This window comes from Ochotona curzoniae, unplaced genomic scaffold, assembly GCF_017591425.1.
Source record: "Ochotona curzoniae isolate NIBS_2020 unplaced genomic scaffold, NIBS_Ocur_1.0 contig_908, whole genome shotgun sequence".
Classification (NCBI taxonomy): domain Eukaryota; kingdom Metazoa; phylum Chordata; class Mammalia; order Lagomorpha; family Ochotonidae; genus Ochotona; species Ochotona curzoniae.
Genome location: NW_024466607.1, coordinates 35,447,113 through 35,467,355, shown reverse-complemented (window position 1 = coordinate 35,467,355; position 20,243 = coordinate 35,447,113).

Here is a 20,243-nt window from a genome sequence, read left to right as displayed (position 1 = left end):
TGTAAGACTTTCATGAGCTAAAAAGTTGATGCTACATGATAAAATCAGAGACATTGCTACATTGTAGCACAGGGCATTACAGACAAGTGTGGTGATGCAGGTGTGGGCAAACTGGCACGTTAGTGGTCACAGAGAAGCCAGCACACCCAGTCACATGCGATGCTTCATGCTTGGGAATGATCATAAACAACTCTTATTGGCATAAGCACTGACTATACTGCAGTTCTTGGTCATAACTTTAGGGTATATTCCTTCCACTTATATACATATAGGAATATATTCTACCTAATAATATGTAATATACTATGTATTGAATTAAAATCTGGGAAGTAACCTCAAGGCAGATCCTTCTGGAGGTATCAGGAAGGTACTGTTGTTGAAGGGGGTGTTCTTGTCTGAGGGCATTCCCACGTGAATGTTATAGAGGGGCAAGGGAGTGGCACTACTGACCTCGAGCCTGTCTTGACACAAGTGGGTGTGTCTTTGCTCTTCACAAAAAAGACTGAAAAGTGTTGGGGGGGGGGGAGGAGATATTAAAGTGCTTATGGAATAATATTTAAGAATATATAGAAAATACTTTTCTGTTTCTGTACTTGTACAAAGTGTTTGTGTTTTCAGCCAAGTGTTATCACAAAAGAGTCAAGAAGTCTTGGCATCGTGGTTAAGTTGCCTGATAAGAAACTTGTATGCCACAGAGGAGTTCAAGTCCTGTTTCCACTTCTGATCTACCATCCCACTAATGCGCACCCTGGGAGGCAGTGGGTGATGGCTCCTGCAGTCATGCCCTGAGAGCCACAGGGTAGACGTGAGCTTCCAGCTTCTGGCATTGTTCATGGACAACCGGGGAGAGACTTAGCACATGGGATCTCTCTCTTTCTCTCTCTCTCTCGTTCTGTGTGCCTTTCAAATACAGAAATAAAAATAAAATTTTGAAGCTTATAAAGTAAAAAAAAAAAAGCTATAGTAGGCTAAGCTAAATGTTTACTGAAGAAAGCAAAGTATTTTATCTGAACTAGGTTAGTGCCAGTGCATGCTGTTTATACTGCATATTGCCCAATAATGACATCCTACTCATTCACTCACTACTCAATCACTGCCTCACCCAGAGTAACTTCCATTCCTGCAAACTCTCTTTTGCATAAATGTCCTCTGGTACAGGGATACCATTTTCTTGACTGTTCTCCTATATTTTCACTGTACCTTTACTGTTTTGGGATTGCCCACCATATTTAGTACAGTAATGGAGTGCACAGGTGTGGAACATATGGGCTATACCATACTGCTTCGGTGTGTTGTAGGCTGTACCACCTAGGTGTATGTAAATTTACAATAAGAGCTTGGCACTTGGCACAAAGATGCATCTCTCAGACCACAGTCTCTTCACTAAGGGACCCACGATTGTGTAATCAACTTTAAGATGTTTGTTCATTTGTATTTGAACACTATCAATGCAGGATGAAAAATCTACTTACATAGAATAGCTACCCTTTCTAAAAACAGTGTGTTGCTGTTCCTTCGAACATAATCAAATGATATTTTCGTATCTGGTCATAGGTGGTAACCAAACATTAATGATATCCGCATATGTTCTTTCTTACTAAAAAAGTCACACTAAAAGTTATTGTGATTGTACTTCATCAGATCTCCAGCTTAAATTCCTCAGAAGGCGCAGTCTTATCTTTCCTCTCATTTAACCTACATGATTGAGGAATTAACCATATCATCAGCTTAGATTTGATCTGTTTAAACCTAGTTACAAGCTAACATTATATTATTCTGAATAATGGATTCTGGCTAACTTCTATGTTTTCTGTGATCTTAATGGACTTGATTACTCACAAAACAGCAAGCTACAAGAACCTCAACATTTTCATTTCTGACACCCTTAACCACATGTGCCCATTTGGTCGAGTACCAAACACACTGTGGTTTTCAGCTTCAGCTAAGATTTTATGCCTGGGAATCCACAGTTTTTACAGCTACAGTGTCAGTCCATTTGATATGCTAGGGACAGATGCAAAATCACGTGGCAGCTACTCCCTTCTAGATGTTCATAGCTGTCTTTCTTCTGTCTTCATGTGACGGGAGAGACCATGGAGCACTCGCAAGTGACTTTTACAAGTTCACTAATCCCATGCTCGCAGGCTCTAGCTGCATGACCTTGTAACCGCCCCTCAAAGGCCCCACTGCCTACACCGTTACATTTGGGACAGGATTTCAATGCATACATTTAGGAGGGATACTTTTGGTCCAGAAAGAAAACAAGCCTGCTCCTTCCTGATTAGATACGACCCCATCATCAGCAGCAGGATGAAAAGCCAGATCTAAAACAGCAAACTGAACAATACCCTGAGTACTGAATTTGCAACCACAGCCTAGCCAGCAAGACGTGGAAGAACAGAAAACCCAAGGATGACTATCTCTACCAACACAGGACACACAATCACCAAGAAATAAGGGAGAAAGGGAGACAGGCAGAGAGGTCTTCCTTATAAAAACTCACCTAAACCCATCCTTGGGGTTAGTGATTCTCCAGGCTAATTCTCCACCTGCAGAGCTGGCATCCCACATGGGTGCCAGATACACATTTGTCCCATATGGAATTTCTTAATAGAGTATATGAATCCGTTTTTAGCTCAATATCATTGTATTAACATTATTAATACGTTGTGTTTTGTTCCAGCCTCTGAGTTAGTTAGGGGGGAAAAACAAGGGATAAACCTGCCGTGGCCTCCGCTGTGCTGGACACACTTGGGACTGAACTCTATGGAAAATCACTTGTTGTATATCCATAATGGTGCCTGGTCCAGGGTACTATTGCGGCACAACTTTACTTTTGACAGTTGAGAAAACAAATGAGTTCAGTTACAGAAGGTAGGCACTGCTCTAACTTTTTACACATAGTCTAAGAATGACATTGACTTTCCTGCTTAGGAAACCAATTTGGAGGATTTCGTGTCAATTTCTCTCGCAGATTAATAATTTAAATGAGTGGAAAAGGAAAAACTTTTGTAAGTCAATAATGGTTAGACATGGCAGTGTCATAGAAATCAAGAATTAATGTAAGTCAATTGGAATAAAGCTGTTATTGTCTGGTACTATTAAATTTATCATTTTCACTGGAATAATATCAGTTTCTCATCTATCAGTTTAAAAGATCTGTAGAAATATTTCTCATTTTAGGATCCTAAATCATAAGCATTCATCTTTTAATATAGAATAATGACTTGGTTGAAGGAGAGATGGAACATTTCAGAATGTGGTTCTCAATTAGTTGAGAACTGATATAAATACTATATATGCTAGGAAAGTTTGGATCTAAAACACGTTTACAAAGAGCAAAATACCCATTAGTAAAAAGAAATTTTGTCATCCTAATGAACAATTACAGAGCTTTTAAGACATTTGGAAAAAGAACTTATGACTTGAGAAATAAGATCAGAAAAGATCAGACTTGTGCTACGTCACAAAGATTTTCATGAATTAAGTATCATATAATGCAGATTATAATATCTCTGTTACACTTTTGGATCTGTGAAACATTTTATAAGTACTGTAAGCATTACTTTTCAGCTATCTGGGTGTTTTCTCATCAGCTTCTTCAAGTCCTAGTGTAAGTTTGCCTTGTCCCAAGGGTAGTGTGTAGGGCAGATCCAATCCTGCTCCAGTGGAGACGTACAGAAATGCCTATATTTGACCATCTTCAGTGTGCACATCCAGGCATTGCGTATGGTTCATAAGGCAGCTGTGATTGGCCCAAGAGGTATGTCACTTGAATGCCTTCACTGGAGGACCAAACCATGAGAGTGTACATTTTTGCTTAAGTCACGAGATTGTGTTTAGGCAGCATTGATCCTCACCATATGGATGAAGCTTGCCTGAACCGGAAAAAAAAAAATGCCAGGAGATGCAGGAAGGGAGACAGTACCCTGGAGGCACTGAGTCTTCCTTTACAGTACCTAAGGACTTCAATCTCTTCTTTTCAGTCCTAATGACCCTGTGTCACTTGTTGCGACATCGTGAATCAGCAAACTCCTTGAGCTGCTTTCCTTGTGCAGCTGTAAGACTCCTTACGAGTCAAAAGGCAGAAATGTTCATGATGAAGTATGACAGGTAAGAGTCTGAAGATGAGACCTTTCTGTATTGGTAAGAAAATGGATTAGGACAATCAACACAACAAGTGTCACTGGATTGCGTAGCTTCTTCATTTTCCTTGGGAGAAAATGGCTGGAAGGACGTGGCGACATGAAGGTTAATCAACTCAACCCAAACTTGTATCGAAAGGACAAAGACGTGACATAATGAATTAGCCAATTAACGGAAATGAACTAAATAATTAATTAGATTAGACCTAACCTTAGGAAAAATATCACATTAACTTGATATGTCTGAGAAAGCAGCTTTTTATATGCTGAATGTTGTACATGAACTTGCCGTAATCTGTTGTGGGGAAGTAGGAACGAAGAGGGAAGGAAGAGCATGTGAGTAGACAAATGAGGACGGTATTATTGTCAAGTGTAAAGAAGGAAAAACAAAATCACGAAAGGCACAGGTAACATGAAGCTCTCTGATTGCATCAGGCTGCAGCAAATACAAGTACCTGAACTTGGTGGTTCTTTACCTATCTTCCAAGCCATGCGCCACTTAGAGGGGTTACATTTACAAAACTGTGTGCTTCCCGTACTGCTCGAGACTAGCCACAAAGACATTGAAATGCAATTGTGTTCCCATTTATGCCATTTTTATTATAGACATAAATCTTACGCTATATGGCTTTATGTTTAAAAGAGAAAACTGAGTGAGGCAGAGAAAAGAGAGAGAGAGAGAGAGATCAGAAGTTACGATTTGCCCCCAAGATCTCTTCCCTGGAGGTAAACCACGTGAACATGTGAGGATCTACATTGTACTGATCAAATGATGTCAGACTGGTTTAGTAAGATCTGGTGGACGGAATTAAGGCAGTGACAGCCAAGGTCTGTGAAAGCCTGGATCTGAACACGTTAGAAGTTGAGGAGAAAATTGAAGTCATACAGATAATGATCGATAGATGTGCCACCATTCTAACTAAGAACACCAGAGTCCGTCCGATGTTTGGAAATAGAACTGATGACCTGAAAAAATAACCTTGGATTAGAAAATATCAGGTTTATATTGCACAGAGGGCGACTGCGATAGTGATGTCAGCTGAAATACTCTTTCAACAGTAGATTCTAATAGGTAGTGCGGGAAATGAATATATCTGACCACTTTCAACAATATGTTATGGCATTCAAGATAAACCAGGCGTGGGTATGTGCATTGGTACCAGGCTTCAGAAATGAGACACGTTGCAATCTAACGGTCTTTCACTTAAAGCATTTGTCATTCTAAGTGATCACTTACCTGAGATGGAACTGCTCACTGGTTATGAATAGAAAGTGGAAGAATATTCTGGTGATAGCTAGTTTCTCCTGTATTACAGGAAGCATCATGGGAATCCGATCCTTGTTATGTTTTCAGTGTAACTGCAAGTATTTTTAGGCTGTCTTTGTCCTTATTTGGGCCTTTTCAATGGAAAGCTAGACCAGTTATTAGAACCATTTGTATTCTTGGTAATTAACTGTAAGAGCTTACAGTATTTAAATGTACTTTTAAATAGAAAGATATTTGTTTCCTCATAATTCAAGAACTGCATAAGCTGACAATCTCTTTTGTGGAATGCAGAACAGAAAATTACTATCTTGTGGCTTTCTTTACAGAAAGTACCATTAAAGTCTCAGCCCTTCATTCACATAGTTAATATTTCCTTGCCTTACTGTCTTGGGTATCTATCAATGCGACTTATTCTCACCCACAGGGAAAGCTTAAAGGGGATTTTTCAGATCTCTGCATTCCATACATTATAAGCTTGAATATCTTTGGTTAATGTCCACGAATTTAGGTTACATAATATATTGTTTATATAAGAAAAGTTATGGAAACATATCTTCAAAATAATTGCAAAATGCAAGACTTTTGCGAGCCACGTGTTCTGACTTAAAGCTTTCAGTTCATATCTCAGATCACTTACTTTTCCCGTCTGCTATAATTTTCTTTGTTTTCCCCCAGTAGAGGGTGCAAAATATTAAACCTTGGAAATACTGCATAAGCTTCTGTTAAAATCGCAGTGATGTAAAAATCCAAAAGCGAAGCATCCTTGACCGTTCATGGAGACTGATTTGATTATGAAACAAGAAGACTAATTAAATATCATCACCTTTCTGAAGAACAAGTTATGTTTATCAAGAAACAACAGAGGCAAATTGACTAAGGGAAATTTGCAAAACCAGGATTATAGCAGAGAATCAAGTATTACAGAAACCAACCTGAAATGCACTGTGCATAGCACAGCAATGTCTGATACACATAAATGGACATATTTAAACCGAAAAGAGCAACAACCGTCAGTTTAGCATATCTTCAGATATTGTTTAAAGTTGAATCATCCTAGGACATCTCGACAGAGGTTGCAAACTCCACGAGGGTGACTACATAGCTTCTTTATAACCTGATATAACCCAATCCTTGAATCTATTTGTCTTTTGCACCCAAGATTTGTTTTTTTTATTTCTCTTGTAGGCTCTGTGTAGTCCTAGTCATTGTACTGATTTTAAACATAGCTATTTGCTTATTCTTTCTGCCCCCATCCCCGTCTCCTGCATCGCAATGCAGGCAAAGGTTGGACATGTGTTCCATAGTCAGACCAGCCCATTTGCACCTCTGCCATCAGTGTGAGAGAACTTTTCCTGAAGAATTGCTGTATCATCTTGGACACTCAACATCAACACTTGTGGTACAGACTGGGTATAAACTGAAGTCAGGAGTAGGCCCAGGCAGGTGCACACTCGGAAGAGCAGCTCTATTCAAGCACCGTCAGATTACGTGATCCAGACACACATGAGCAGCACTAAATGTCTGTAAGTTACTAATTCTCAGGATATTTTTAGGAAGCATCGCCATGACGGTGCTTAACCCATTCGCAAGAATCTGTCCTCCTAGGAGAACTGTTGTATATTCAATCCATTGATCCTTCTATTACTTCATGCAAAACAATTATGTACCCAAATGCATGAGGATACACAAATGAAAAGAAATATTCTCGCAGTGAAGGAATCACAAAATAAGAAATGTAGCAGACATGCAAATGACTAAATGCCAACAAAATCAAATCTTACCTGTTGTACTTGGGAAACAGGCAAATGTTACAGTTGGACTTACCTGAGTGAGAATTCGTGTTGTGAAAGACTATTTCTAGAGGATCAATTCTATAAATCCACAAACACAAAGACAAAATGGGGGTGGAATTAAACACAGCAGTGAACACACATAAGAAGCAGACATGTTAAAAACAGGTGCAGGCAGTGGCGTTTCATCAAATAGAAATCCTGAGCCTACTCTATGGAATTCTCTGTCAGGCTCTTAGAAAGTTCATGAACATATACTTTCTCTTCTGCAGGTAACTCTGATGTATATATCACACACACACACACACACACACACACACACACACACACACACACACTGGAATATTACTCAGCCATAAAAAGAATGAAATCTTGTGTTTCACAACAACTTGGATGCAACTGGGACCATCATGCTCGGTAAAAACAAGCCAGTTCCACAAAGATAAGCATAATATGTTTTCTCTGATTCGTGGTAAACTAATTCATGAAGTACGAAAATGCCATGTGTATGAGTGAAATAGACACGCTGAGGTTTGACTGCTGTTTCCATCCTTTGTCTATATTGCTAAGGAGCAGAGGATTTTTTTTTTACTTACTGCTTGTAGAATTCTATAGGTAGAAGAGGGTTCAGCTTTGCTTATAAAGAAAACTTAAAATATGCCATTGCAAAATTAAAAGAAAAATAAGAAAGGACAGAGAAGATGAGAAACTAGGGAGGGAGAGCAGAAAGCATAATTGTGTTCTTACATCTTTACATATGAGATATATGATTGAGGAAGAAAAATATGGAAGACAACAGAGGATATCAAAAAGGCTCATTCGGGTCATCTCAGAGGCCACTGCTTGCAGGAATCAGGTGTGGGAATACTTCTAGGCCAAGCACTCATCTTTGGTTTCTATTTTCTATCAGTGATCTGCTGACCAGAACTATCCAGAACTATACCTTTAAGAGGTAGCACTTTCCATTGGGTAAGTCAATAGAATAGGCGCCCTGAGTGCTATAAGGACATTTCTAATAGACCATGACTCTCCAAGGAAGGTCTGAAGGGTGTAATTCAAATGGGAGGTCTCGGGGGATGGAAAAATTCTCTCACCATCTGGGCTTTGTAATGTGCAAAATAGAATTACAAAGGCATTGACTGAATGAGTCAGGCTTTCAGCAAGGCCACAGTCCCTAACATTGTGGAGCCAGTTTTAAACCTTTGCGTGGAAGTCCAGTCTCTCCAGAGACAATTATCTTGAAGAATGAGACTTGATTTCACGAATAGGTTTTGCAGTAAGAATTAGTAGAATGATTCCCTGAAAAGTTTAAGTCGTGAATCACAGTATCACAGAAAAAGGCATGCGCTGGTTGTCCTCCTTAACCCATGACTTGCCGTTAATCAAGAATCTCTATATCCATCTCTCAGGTGCATGGTTAATAAAGCACAATAGCAGATTGTTTGAGGTGAGGACACAAGGGCAGAAATTATAGTCTGAAACTGCTGTGGGATGCCTAGACTTTATGCTTACTCCTAGTCCCACAATCTATGTGGTTCAGGTAGAGCTTGGCTTCATCATTAATCCCAATCATTGTCACTCTCTCCACATTTGCAGAGCTTGACTCAGAGATAGGCACATCACCCAGCCTAGGTGACTGAGTATGTGAAGATATTCTTCTGGAAACTTCCATTGGAACAGTTGGAGTCAAGAGAAGTCTCCTCCTAATGGACTGTGGGTGATTGACTCAGGTATCTGCCTGCCTAGCCCATGTGGGAGGCCATAGGCACATGGCATACCGTGTCCCCATGTGGGAGGCCATTGGCACACAGCACACCATGTCCCTTCCCAATGGAAGTAGGATTCCTGTTCACTAGGCATGTAACAAGAGTGATGAGCTGTGCCCCAGTGTCTCTTTTCTGCCCCTTTAATGAACTGTGCTACGACTTCCTTGGTAAACAACTCTAGGAAGTCAAACGTTACATTCATCTTGCTTTTCAGCAGGTGAAGAGTTTGCCCAGAGACACAGCTGCTTCCTGTGCTTCATGACATTTAACTTCATTGGAGGGTCCAAAGAGATAGACGTATCTGTTAGCCAGTCACGATGTCCTGTTTGGGTGAAAGCACTGTCAGGACCGCCTTTCCTCCTGCACCCATTTTCCTACTCCATATAAGCCTGTTACTCTGAAATAAACAGACGTCTCTCACCTCCAGTTTGCCTCCAGTGTTTCTGCTTCAGAAGAACTCTGCTACCTCACCCCCTCGGTGGTCTCCGGGCCTGCTAGACAGAAGACCCTGCAAGAATGGACAAGAATGGCAAGAATGAAGCTACAAGGATGAAAATTGGTCACTAAGTATAGAAGACATGTTTGCAACTGAATTCCGTGCAAATGTTCAAAGAGGTAAAGAAAAAGAGACCGTCCTGGTGCTGTGGTCCTGTGTGGATCCAGCTGTACTTGAACCCAGCTAGCCCTGGGTTTTTCCGTTGTGAGTGCGGACACGTTCGTTTGTTTGTTTTATTGGGGCATCTATTGTTTGGAATCTAAAGCTTTCTCCCCTTGAGTTCTAATGAGTGGAAACGGGGATGTAAAGTTGAGGAATCTGTATTTAATTTAGAAGGTAATTGCAAGTTTTGTAAATTGAAGGGGTGTGGAGGGGTGTGGGAGAGGTGACAGGCTGTGAAATGAATTTTCTATAAGTCAACTACAATTTACTTGAAAAAGAAAGAGACAGATGGTGAATAACAAGAGTGTTAAATGAATAAGTAAGGAAATTCCCTCTGGACTTTCATAGCATTTGCATAATAATACGTTGGAGTGGACATTTTGTAAAATGTTTAAGACGCCACTTGGAAGGCCTGTGTCCCATATTGGAGGGCTTGGATTCAAGTCTTAACCCATTCTGATTCCAGCTTCCTGCCCTATGTGTCCTGGGAGACAACCAACAATGACTCATGCACTTAGTATCCTGTCTCCGTTGTGGGACAGGAATCAGTTCTCAGCTCCTGACTTCAACCTGATCCAGTCCCTGCTATGGTGGGCACTGGTGGAGTAAAGCAGCAAATAGAAGATCTGTAGCTCTCCTTCAAATGATCAAAAAATAAATAAAGGAATCCTTACAATTATGTTTACATTACATCATTCTGTTTTCTAGCTTTCCTATACTTGCCAATGCATGGCATGTATATCTAAGAATGCTAAGCATGTGACAGTGAAATGAATGACTATGCTACTGTGATAATAAAAAGGGATGATAGGAAGGAAGAAAGGGGAGAGGGAAGGATGAACTCCTTTGCTTATAAATCTGTGTCATTGAAAAAAATAAATTAGGTAAAAATATTTATACGTCAAATAAAAAGCTCCGAGGTCCAATGAGTCCATTTGCTAGCTTGATCTCTCAGATAGATGGAGCTTGTAGAGCAATGTAGTGTGTCAGACGACTAAGGTATCCTTGTTTGTAGTACATAGCTGTGGAACAATTTTTAATGGCCTGTGTTTCAGGCTGGAGTGCTGATCACATTTCAGTTGGAATTTGGAAAGACAAGCGTGCTTTCCAAATATCTAATCTACAGAACATTGCAACAGATGCAGGGGGCTGGAGAGTTTGACAGTTCTGTGTAGCAGGCAGTAAAGGGAGAAATAGGGAAGGAGAAACCCATTTCCCCTGCTCTCCCAGATTTAATGTCCAGAATTCTTCCTGACTCATTGTAGCCCATATGCCTCTATCCGCTTTATGTTATAAGCCCAAATATTTTATTCTCAAATTGAAGCTAGTCGAACCAAAAAGTTTTACAGTTTGCAGGATGTGATACCCTACCAGCAGCCAGAAACTATTTTCAAAAAAAAGAGAAAACACCTACTACTTTCCCATGAGTCCTGTTGGCAAACAGATGTGCTCCACAGAGGAAATGCGTGTATCTCATTGTTGTGTCTGGCCAATGAATACACAGCTATCTTAGAAAGAGGAAGACTGTAGCAGTATATGGGGAAAGCAGGTCTAGTACACAGATATTTATATTTAAAATCTGTATCTTAATCTGGGGAAATAAATGACACGTGGAACATAATAGAAACATCTCTAAATTGAAATATTGTATCCATACTGCTACTCTTAGCCTGTATTTTACAGACGTACTTCCTTTGGTTTGCTTCTGGAAGTGGGTTTTGTTTCCGCATTGATGGGTCTCAGTCAATGATAAGATTACCTATGACTATTCATTACTCGTAACAGCTAAATCTCCAGTGAGAGGTGAATATTTATAAGGGCCGTTTCCTTTTTGATTGGCTCTCATCCTGCTAGCCTTATTAAGAATAAGGTTTATGCTAGATTTGCACTCTTCGTAAGCAGGGCAGCGTATTGAATACAGAGTAGAACTGGAGTGTTTTCAACAGGAACAGCACCTGGGAGTATTAAAACTTGGAAGAGTATGTGTAGCCCCCAGGCTCTTTTCTTGCAACGTATGCCAGTTTTGAGATTCTGCCATTCCTTGCTCAAAGTTAATGATCTAAATTTTAAATGCAAGAACCCTCTAAAAAAAAATTGGTAGAAAAAGTAGATGAACATTGGGAAAGAGGCAGACTTGCCCTCGAAGGATCCTTCTCGACTAACAAAGCCATATGTTTAAGAACTGTACTAACGTATTTTTAAATCTATGCCATAAAAATAGTTTCCTAAAAGACTCTACTGATTTTTAAAACAAATAAATGTATCCAAGTGTGTTCCAAGGAGGAGAGATGTCGCTGCTTAAAAAATCATGTTGTTCCATAGTATGTATTAACGGTACACAGCTCGGTTGGTCTAATACATCGGGAATATATACTAACAGTACTTCTCCATAGCACACTTAGAACATGAATCAAAGGAGAAATGCTATCGGAGGAAATTTTGGCAATGTACTCAGGGACAGTATGCTTGCCCATTTCATCCTGCTGTTGGAGACAGCTGTTATAATCATTTGATAATATTTATGAGTCACTTACAGTCTCTTTAAAGTTCATCTTGAAAATACCTGGTAGTTTCAGAATATTTCTGTAATTATTGGAGAAATGACGGAAGAAATTGTCTCGTGGCAAAATACATTTGAGAACCTTTCGTTTTTAAATAAATGCTTTACATTTTGAAGAAAAATCGTTGCTTTTACATCTACTTACAAGGCAGGATGACACAGAGAGAGAGAGAGAACATTCATCTGCTGGTTCACCAAATTGGGGTCCAAATGTCTGGCAGAATCCAGCGCTGGATTAGGTCAAAGTGAGGAACCCAGAAATGCATCTTGGTGTCTCATGTGGGTGGCAGTGTCTTAAATACTGGAGTCAGTGCATTTGGGGACAGCTGGATTGAAAACCAAGTGTGCAAGTTATTGTTATGTATTGTTAAGTATCTATTTTATCAAATCTACCCAAAATGCTCTCCCCAAGAAGGCCAACCTATGTTGGAATTAGAATGAAGATTTTGGTATGCAGAAGTATATAAAACATTTTTTTGCATATTTGTGATTTGCTTCTGCTCTATTGTTATTTGATGCTAATTTTTTGGATGATAGTAAATGCACTCCTGCTTAGACTAAGCTTCTGCTCATTGTGTACCTTTAAAATGCTTTATCTTTAAAAATCTTAGTATGCTGGCTCAAAGACTTTCTTAACTTAGTATTCAAGAAAGTTCATCACAAGGTAGTTTCAGAATGAAGAAACAAAAATTTGGTTCTTTAGGTTTGAAGGGTTATAAGCATCACTCAAAAAAATCTTAGAGGAAACGAAGCTGGCTTTCGGTCTCTCTTGGGTGTCACATCCTTGGATTCAACTAACTCTAAGTCAAAAGCTTTGGAAAAAAATTTGCATAGATATTGAACATGCACAGACTTTACCTTGTCATTTTCCAAATAGTGATCAACCTGTTTACATAGTTTTTTACATTGTATCCCATGTTATAAATAATCTAGAGGTGATGTAAATATACAGGTGGACATATGTAGATTGTGTGCAAATATTATGCCATTTTTCACAAGGGATATATGCATCCTCAGCTCTGTATTAGAAGATGGGGTCCTGGCACCCATCCCATCAGGAGGTGACAGATGGAAATGGGAGATGGGGTCCTGGCGCTCATCCCATCAACAGGTGACTATGTACAGATGGAAATGGAGATGGGGTCTTGGCGCCCATCCCATCAGGAGGTGACAGATGGAAATGGGAGATGGGGTCCTGGCACCCATCCCATCAGGAGGTGACTGCGTACAGGTAGAAATGGGAGATGGGGTCCTGGCACTCATCCCATCAACAGGTGACCATGTACAGATGGAAATGGGAGATGGGGTCCTGGCGCTCATCCCATCAACAGGTGACTATGTACAGATGGAAATGGAGATGGGGTCTTGGTGCCCATCCCATCAGGAGGTGACAGATGGAAATGGGAGATGGGGTCCTGGCACCCATCCCATCAGGAGGTGATAGATGGAAATGGGAGTTGGGGGTCCTGGCGCTCATCCCATCAACACGTGACTATGTACAGGCAGACATGGTGATCAGCTTAGCTGCTTTAAACAGACCACCAAACTCAGGGTGCCATTGCAGTCAGATTCTGGTGTGGGCCTTCTCGCTGGTCTACAGTTACCTTCCCACTGAATCCTCACATGCAAAAGAGCTGAAAGGAAGAGAGACCAACCTCCACTATTCTCCTTCACAGTCACTAAACTTGTTCATGACTTAATGACCTCCTAAGAGGCCAACCTCATATTACCAATAATGCTGGCTAGAATTTCACACTGTGAATTTTGGAGAACACATTTGGTTCATGATATTGGTGCAAGTTAAGTTCAGGCAAAGGACGATGCTAGGTAAGAAATGTAGCGTACAGAAGACGGAGAAACAAAGAGGGCAAGTAGAAGTGAATTTTGTTGTTCATTTCAGATTCTCATGATTCCGTCAAGCTGTATGACAAATAACATTTTGGTAAGATTTCCAGGCATCTTTATCCAAGGGATAGTTTGTGCTCCAGAAAAGGGAGACAGCAACCAGAAATGCTTTACATTTCAGCCGGTTTACTTCTGTCAAAGTGCTTCCTCTTTAATAATTTGATGCAGCCTGAAGATACGAAATACTATGAAATAGTCGTCAATCCTGTCGTAACTGTGCAGCTTCTCACTCCGATCATCTGAGCTGCACAAACAGAGATCCGTTTTCACAGTTTGCTCACAGCAACAAAGTAGTGATTTGGGAAGGAGACATTTCCATGTCTTGTTTACTACTCAGCCCAGCGCATGAGTCTTTCACGTCCCCCTGGTGGCTTGTGGAAAAAAAACAAAGGATTTCTGAGTTAGTGACGGTCTCCTTCCGGCCTCTGGCCTGAACCAACACTCGGGCTGTAGAAACTTGATCACGCGACGAACACTCCTTCCCTGCTGAGTTTTCTACCATGCCTTTGTATAGCTGCTGTTGATTTAGATTGTTCATTTCTGATGTTTTTCTCAAAATGATGAGAGACAAAGAGATTTGTCTTAATGGAACACAACAATTATTATGCAAAAAAAAAAGCTTTTGAGAAACGGGGGAATAGACTCTTTTAGCCCAGCAGGTCTGAATTTTTGCTAATGTTAGGATCACTTAAAGGGACGCTACCATCCATGATGGCCTAGCTTGTCTTCAAACTGGTGAGTTTAGGTTCTCAAGGCGCAATGGTCAGCAATCTGGATTTGACATCATCCTTGAGATTCTAGTGCACACTTGACTTTGAAGAGCACTTGTTGTGTGTTGGATTCTAAAATTCCAGTCCAAAGAACCTGTGGATGTGGTCGCATATGCAAACTGTCTTTGTAGATGTAATCATTCCAATTAAAATAATAATTTAATGGATTGAGACAAGTCCTAATCTAGTGAGTTGCATCCATAGGAGAAGACAAACTGGGCAGATACATTCATCACAAAACAAAACAAAACAAAACAAAAGAACCAAGCAAAAAGCAACACCCAGGGCACAGAGGGTAACACCATCACAAAAACACATAGAGGGTAGCACACGGGACTTGTGCACCTGTGGGCCAAGACACAAGCCAGAGCTCCAGAAACCACAGAAGCCCAACTGCCAAAAAGAAACCAACCATGCTGGCCCCCTGATGGTGGACAGACGGCCTCCTTGAGCTGGAAGAGAACGAATTTCTGTTGTGGCAAGCCACCCTGTTATTGCGAAGTGTTACAGCACTTCTCAGCTCAAGGACTGAGTTCACTTGCACTGTGATCTCCCCTCTCTTCTCTCCTCATCTATTTGAATTGTTGAACAGGTGCTAAATTAACAGCCATTTTTTGTGGACCATACCAGAATAAATATTTTATCTCCTCCCATACCTCACTCATGTCCCACCACTGCGATTAAGGCAGGGAGAAAAAATTCAAAGCACTCATTTTTTTAAAAAGATTTATTTATTTTTGTTGGAAAGGCAGATACACAGAGAGGAGGAGAGAAAGAAAGGAAGATCTTCCATCCGATGGTTCACTCCCCAAGCGGCCGCAATGGCTGGAGCTGAGCCAATTCGAAGCCAGGAGCCAGGAACTCTTCCAGGTCTCCCACGTGGGTGCAGGGTTCCAAGGCCTTGGGCCGTCCTTGGCTGCTTTTTCAGGCCACAAGCAGGGAGCTGGATGGGGAGCAGGGCTGCTGGGATTAGAACCGGCGCCCATATGGGATCCTGGTGCGTGCAAGGCGAGGACTTTAGCCACTACGCTATGGTGCTGGGCCCCAAAGCGCTTATTTTGATGAAACGTTTCTTTCAGTCATTGTAGATTTAGGAATTAGACTTTGCCACTGGATATTCAAGCATTTGCTGGCTTACACAACTTCTATCTTGGTCCAGAAAATACTGTGTGAGTCACATTGGGATACAACAGGCTAATCCAAACATGTTTAGGCTGGTACTGTGGCACTCAGGTGAAGCCACAGCTTGGCAAGCCCAGGAGCCATAAAATAGATACTTACTGAAATTGATACTTGTGGAATCCATCTTTTAAAATTTGATCAGGTAAATTGCTACTTTGTGCAAAAGCTCCTTTTTTCAATGAAATGATGCATGTAGGGGCATAATAATAGCCTCTTCTTGAAAACATGATATTTAAATGGGAGAGCCAGAATCATTCCTATCAATATTTTGGGGGAAAAGAACATAAGTGGAATTACTAAATCAGAAACTCCAAAGTCTTGAGTCCAGGCGCAAACATTAGGGCGAGGATCTTTATACACCACCCATTTTCCTCGGGAGCTGTAAAGCTGGAGTTGCCTCTGTCTGTACCTACAATGTCATGATACACTTCAATGGGAGAGTGGTGGACTTGTGTCTCTTGTTCTAATATAGGGAAAACAGTGGAAGCGGAAGAGGGCGAGTAGAAGGGGGAATCCCTGAGTCTAAGGAACTGTTTCATGAAAAATAATAAAAAAAAAATTTTTTTTTAAAGTAGCCTCATGTCTTCCTTTAACCTTATCAAGCCATTGCTGTTTCCAATGTCCATGGAATCTACTTTGGAAAAACCAGCTGGGAAGAGTGGTTAGGACACTGCTTGGGCCACTCACATCCTAAATTGGAGTACCTGGCCCTGAGTTCTACTTCTGCTGCTGATTCCATGTGCTGGAACCTGGAAGGCAGCAGATGATGGCTCAGTTGTGTAGGTTCCTGCCAGCCATGTTGGGAGACAAAAGACTGGGTTCCCAGCTTCAGGATGGCCCACCATAGGTCATGGCCAGAGCTTGGGAGGTAAACCAGAGGTGGGGAGAGTTCTGTCCGTTTGTTCTTCTGCCTTTTTTTTTTTTTTAAAGATTTATTTTTATTATTTTTTTATTGGAAAGGCGGATATACAGAGAGGAGAGACAGAGAGGAAGATCTTCCGTCCGATGATTCACTCCCCAAGTGACCGCAACGGGCCGATACTATGCCGATCCCAAGCCAGGAGCCTCTTCTGGGTCTCCCACGCGGGTGCAGGGTCCCAAAGCTTTGGGCCGTCCTCGACTGCTTTCCCGGGCCACAGGCAGGGAGCTGGAAGGGAAGCGGGGCTGCTGGGATTAGAACCGGCGCCCATATGGGATCCCGGGCGTGCAAGGCGAGGACCTTTAACCACTTGCGCCACCGCGCCGGGCCCGTTCTTCTGCCTTTTAAATAAAGTTAATTCAAAAAAAAATGAAAGGACAGAAGCCAGTGCTTTTGGGTCACAGAGAAATGGGACAGGTCTTGTTGCTTGATGTCCCCTATGCCAGCCCTGTCACTAATGAGCTGGAAGTGTTACATCATCTTGTTAAGCCTTGGTGACCTGTTCCGTATAACAAACTAACACTAGGATCTCATTTAGACCGGACACTTTTGACCTCAAAGAAACAATTTTAAACCAAATGTTATCATTCCTTTAAGAAATTATGTATGCGAAAGGCAGAGTCAGAAGGAGAGGTAGAGAAGGATGAGAGAGAGTGAGTGAGTCTTCCATTTATCCACTGGTTCATTCCCTAAAAGACTGTAAACGGGCAGGGACTGGGCCAGGCTGAAGCCAGGAACCAGAAACTTCATCTGGGACTCCCATATGGGAGCAATGCCCTCATTGTTTGCTGCTTCCTCATCTTTTGTTGCTTTCCCAGGCTATCAGCAAGGAGCTGGACTGGAAATGGAGCAACTTGGATTTGAACCAGCATCCATACGGGAAGCTGGCATTGCAGGCAGTGGTTTAAACTGCTGTGCCACAAATGCTGTTCCCGGAGTTTTATGATTTCATGACAAAGCAATTCCAATATCAATCTTATTAATGCAAATTCCTAAAGTTTGGGATGCCCCAGATGAATAATGTTAACAGGAATGTTGTGGGTTATCATGTATTTAGGTGCTTGAAGTTCGGTCTGTGGCCAGCAGTCCTGGCATCATTTAGATGCTCAGCAGCAATGCAGAACTCCGGATCCCACCCAGACCAGCTGAAACCAAACATGGATTTTAACGAAATGCTCAGGACACAATCCACGGGTACACTAGATCTCGAGGAGCTGCTGGATTCTGTGGTTGACAAAAATCCATTTTACCTCGAAAGGACATAGCTGCTGCGAAGGCAGAGTCAGTCACATCGGGATTACAGTGCGTCTAATGCTGGAGAAACCAACTGCCACATTTAAGAGTTCACTTTGCGCCTTCATCTGTACAAAGAAGGTAAAGCATTAGTCAGGGATGTCCCTAGGACAGGGACAGCACTGGGAAGCTTTCAGAGGTCTCTGTGCCTTAGACCTGCACTGCAAAACACTCCACTCCATCCCATGCCAAATCAGTAGACCCACTTCCCCACAATGCACTTGGGCTGCCTCTGTCACAACAGAAGATGCTGTAATGGGCGTGTGTACGCTGAATTCCATGACATGACAGTGCCTTGCCAGAGGTCGTGGTGCACGCAGAACCCTAACGACTCCACCCAGTTTTCCTATTCTATTAGGGTACCACTCCCTTCCCAAGAAATGTGGTGGCCACGCCAGGGTAAGGTTGGTTCTCTACATGTAGCTACCCATACTCACTTCTGAACATGAACCATCTTTTTAATCTCTTAAAATAAATCCTGTTACCATTCTCACAGTAGGTGTCTGCTTTGAATTTATGTCCTAAGGCAGCACACGAACTTGGAAGAAATCCAAGTTGGGGAACAGTGCGTGGCCACAACAATGACCTGACAGGGTTGTGAGGCTTGCATCGTGTGTTAAGGAAGCAGTTCATAGTGCCTGGTACATTGGGACTAACCTGTTACCCAAACCCATGATGCATGTGTCGGTCAGGTCTGTGGGAGCTGTGAGTGAGTGCAGCAGTGGGTACAAAGTCGCTTCCTTCATGAGGCTTCCCCACTTGTGAAGGATAAAATGGCCATTAAAAGATGGGGGGAAAAGACATGTACTGTAGCAACATGTTCTATAGCAAAGAGAATGGCAGCAGTGGGATGTCAGAAAATGTCTTCGGAGGCAAAAACTAAACGACGACTGAATTAGTTACTGTTTAATTAAGGTAGTGACCAGGATCCAGGCATATTGTTGAGTATTTTTCATGCCTGCATGTTTTCTGCTCTCACCAGGGACGCAGGAGAACCCGCTTGAACCACGGTTTCAATGGTCAATTAACACGTATGCCAAAAGTTCATGGAAAATTTTTAGTGGCGATTATGTAGTTTCTTGTATAAATAACCTTGCACTCTTGAGCCGATGTAGAGGCTAAAAATGGAATGATTTGTCTTTTGGTGGCTTCAAATCAAACCACTCAAGATGATGCATCGAACTCTGCAGATAACGTAAGAATTCTGTATGCTCAACAACTTCCTCTTAGCATTCAGCGATGGACTAGAGCTTTAAGACAACATGGTGGTGGCTACAGGACTTGTCTTTCAACCCGTGGAAACTGGAATCACACCCCCCCACCCCCCGCCGCCCCGCTTTTTATAGAAACCGTGGTTTGGCGCCATTCCCATTTGTACCTACACACTAAGAATTTAAGCCTCTGCGGTTGATAGATATTTTTCTTCATTTCCCTTTGCTGCTCGATAAACAGGCAAACAAATAACAGTTATGTGGTGTCAGTGACATGCAATAGCTTCTAGATTCCAGCACGGATGGGGCACGTTAATAAGAGGATGATAATCTCACACTTTGAAGTGCTTTGATGCAAAAGGTAGGATAGAACACGGAAGCCATTATTCTTAGTTATGTACCCTTTAAAAAAAAAAAAAGGATTTGCCATCTAGATGGTTGCTGAAACTTCACAGCGGAATTGCTTATAATACTACAATCAGCCGAGGCCAAATTCAATAAAAACTCCATCCGCATTCACACTGAGAAGACCCACATGTGCCTTTAATTTTTTTTTTTTTAATTTCCTGGGCTTCCGGCCCAGAAATTGGATGGAAATTTTATTTAGACCTATTCTTGTGTATCAACTTTTGGTAAATATCAGGTTTTTCGGTTGACTCACATTATGCTTTACATTTTGGGCAAGGGGAGGATATAAAAAGATGTGCATCTCCCTCTATATGTCTATTTATCTGGCTTTCACCTGTTCTAGCTGGGAAGCTGTGGTGTACACTAAAC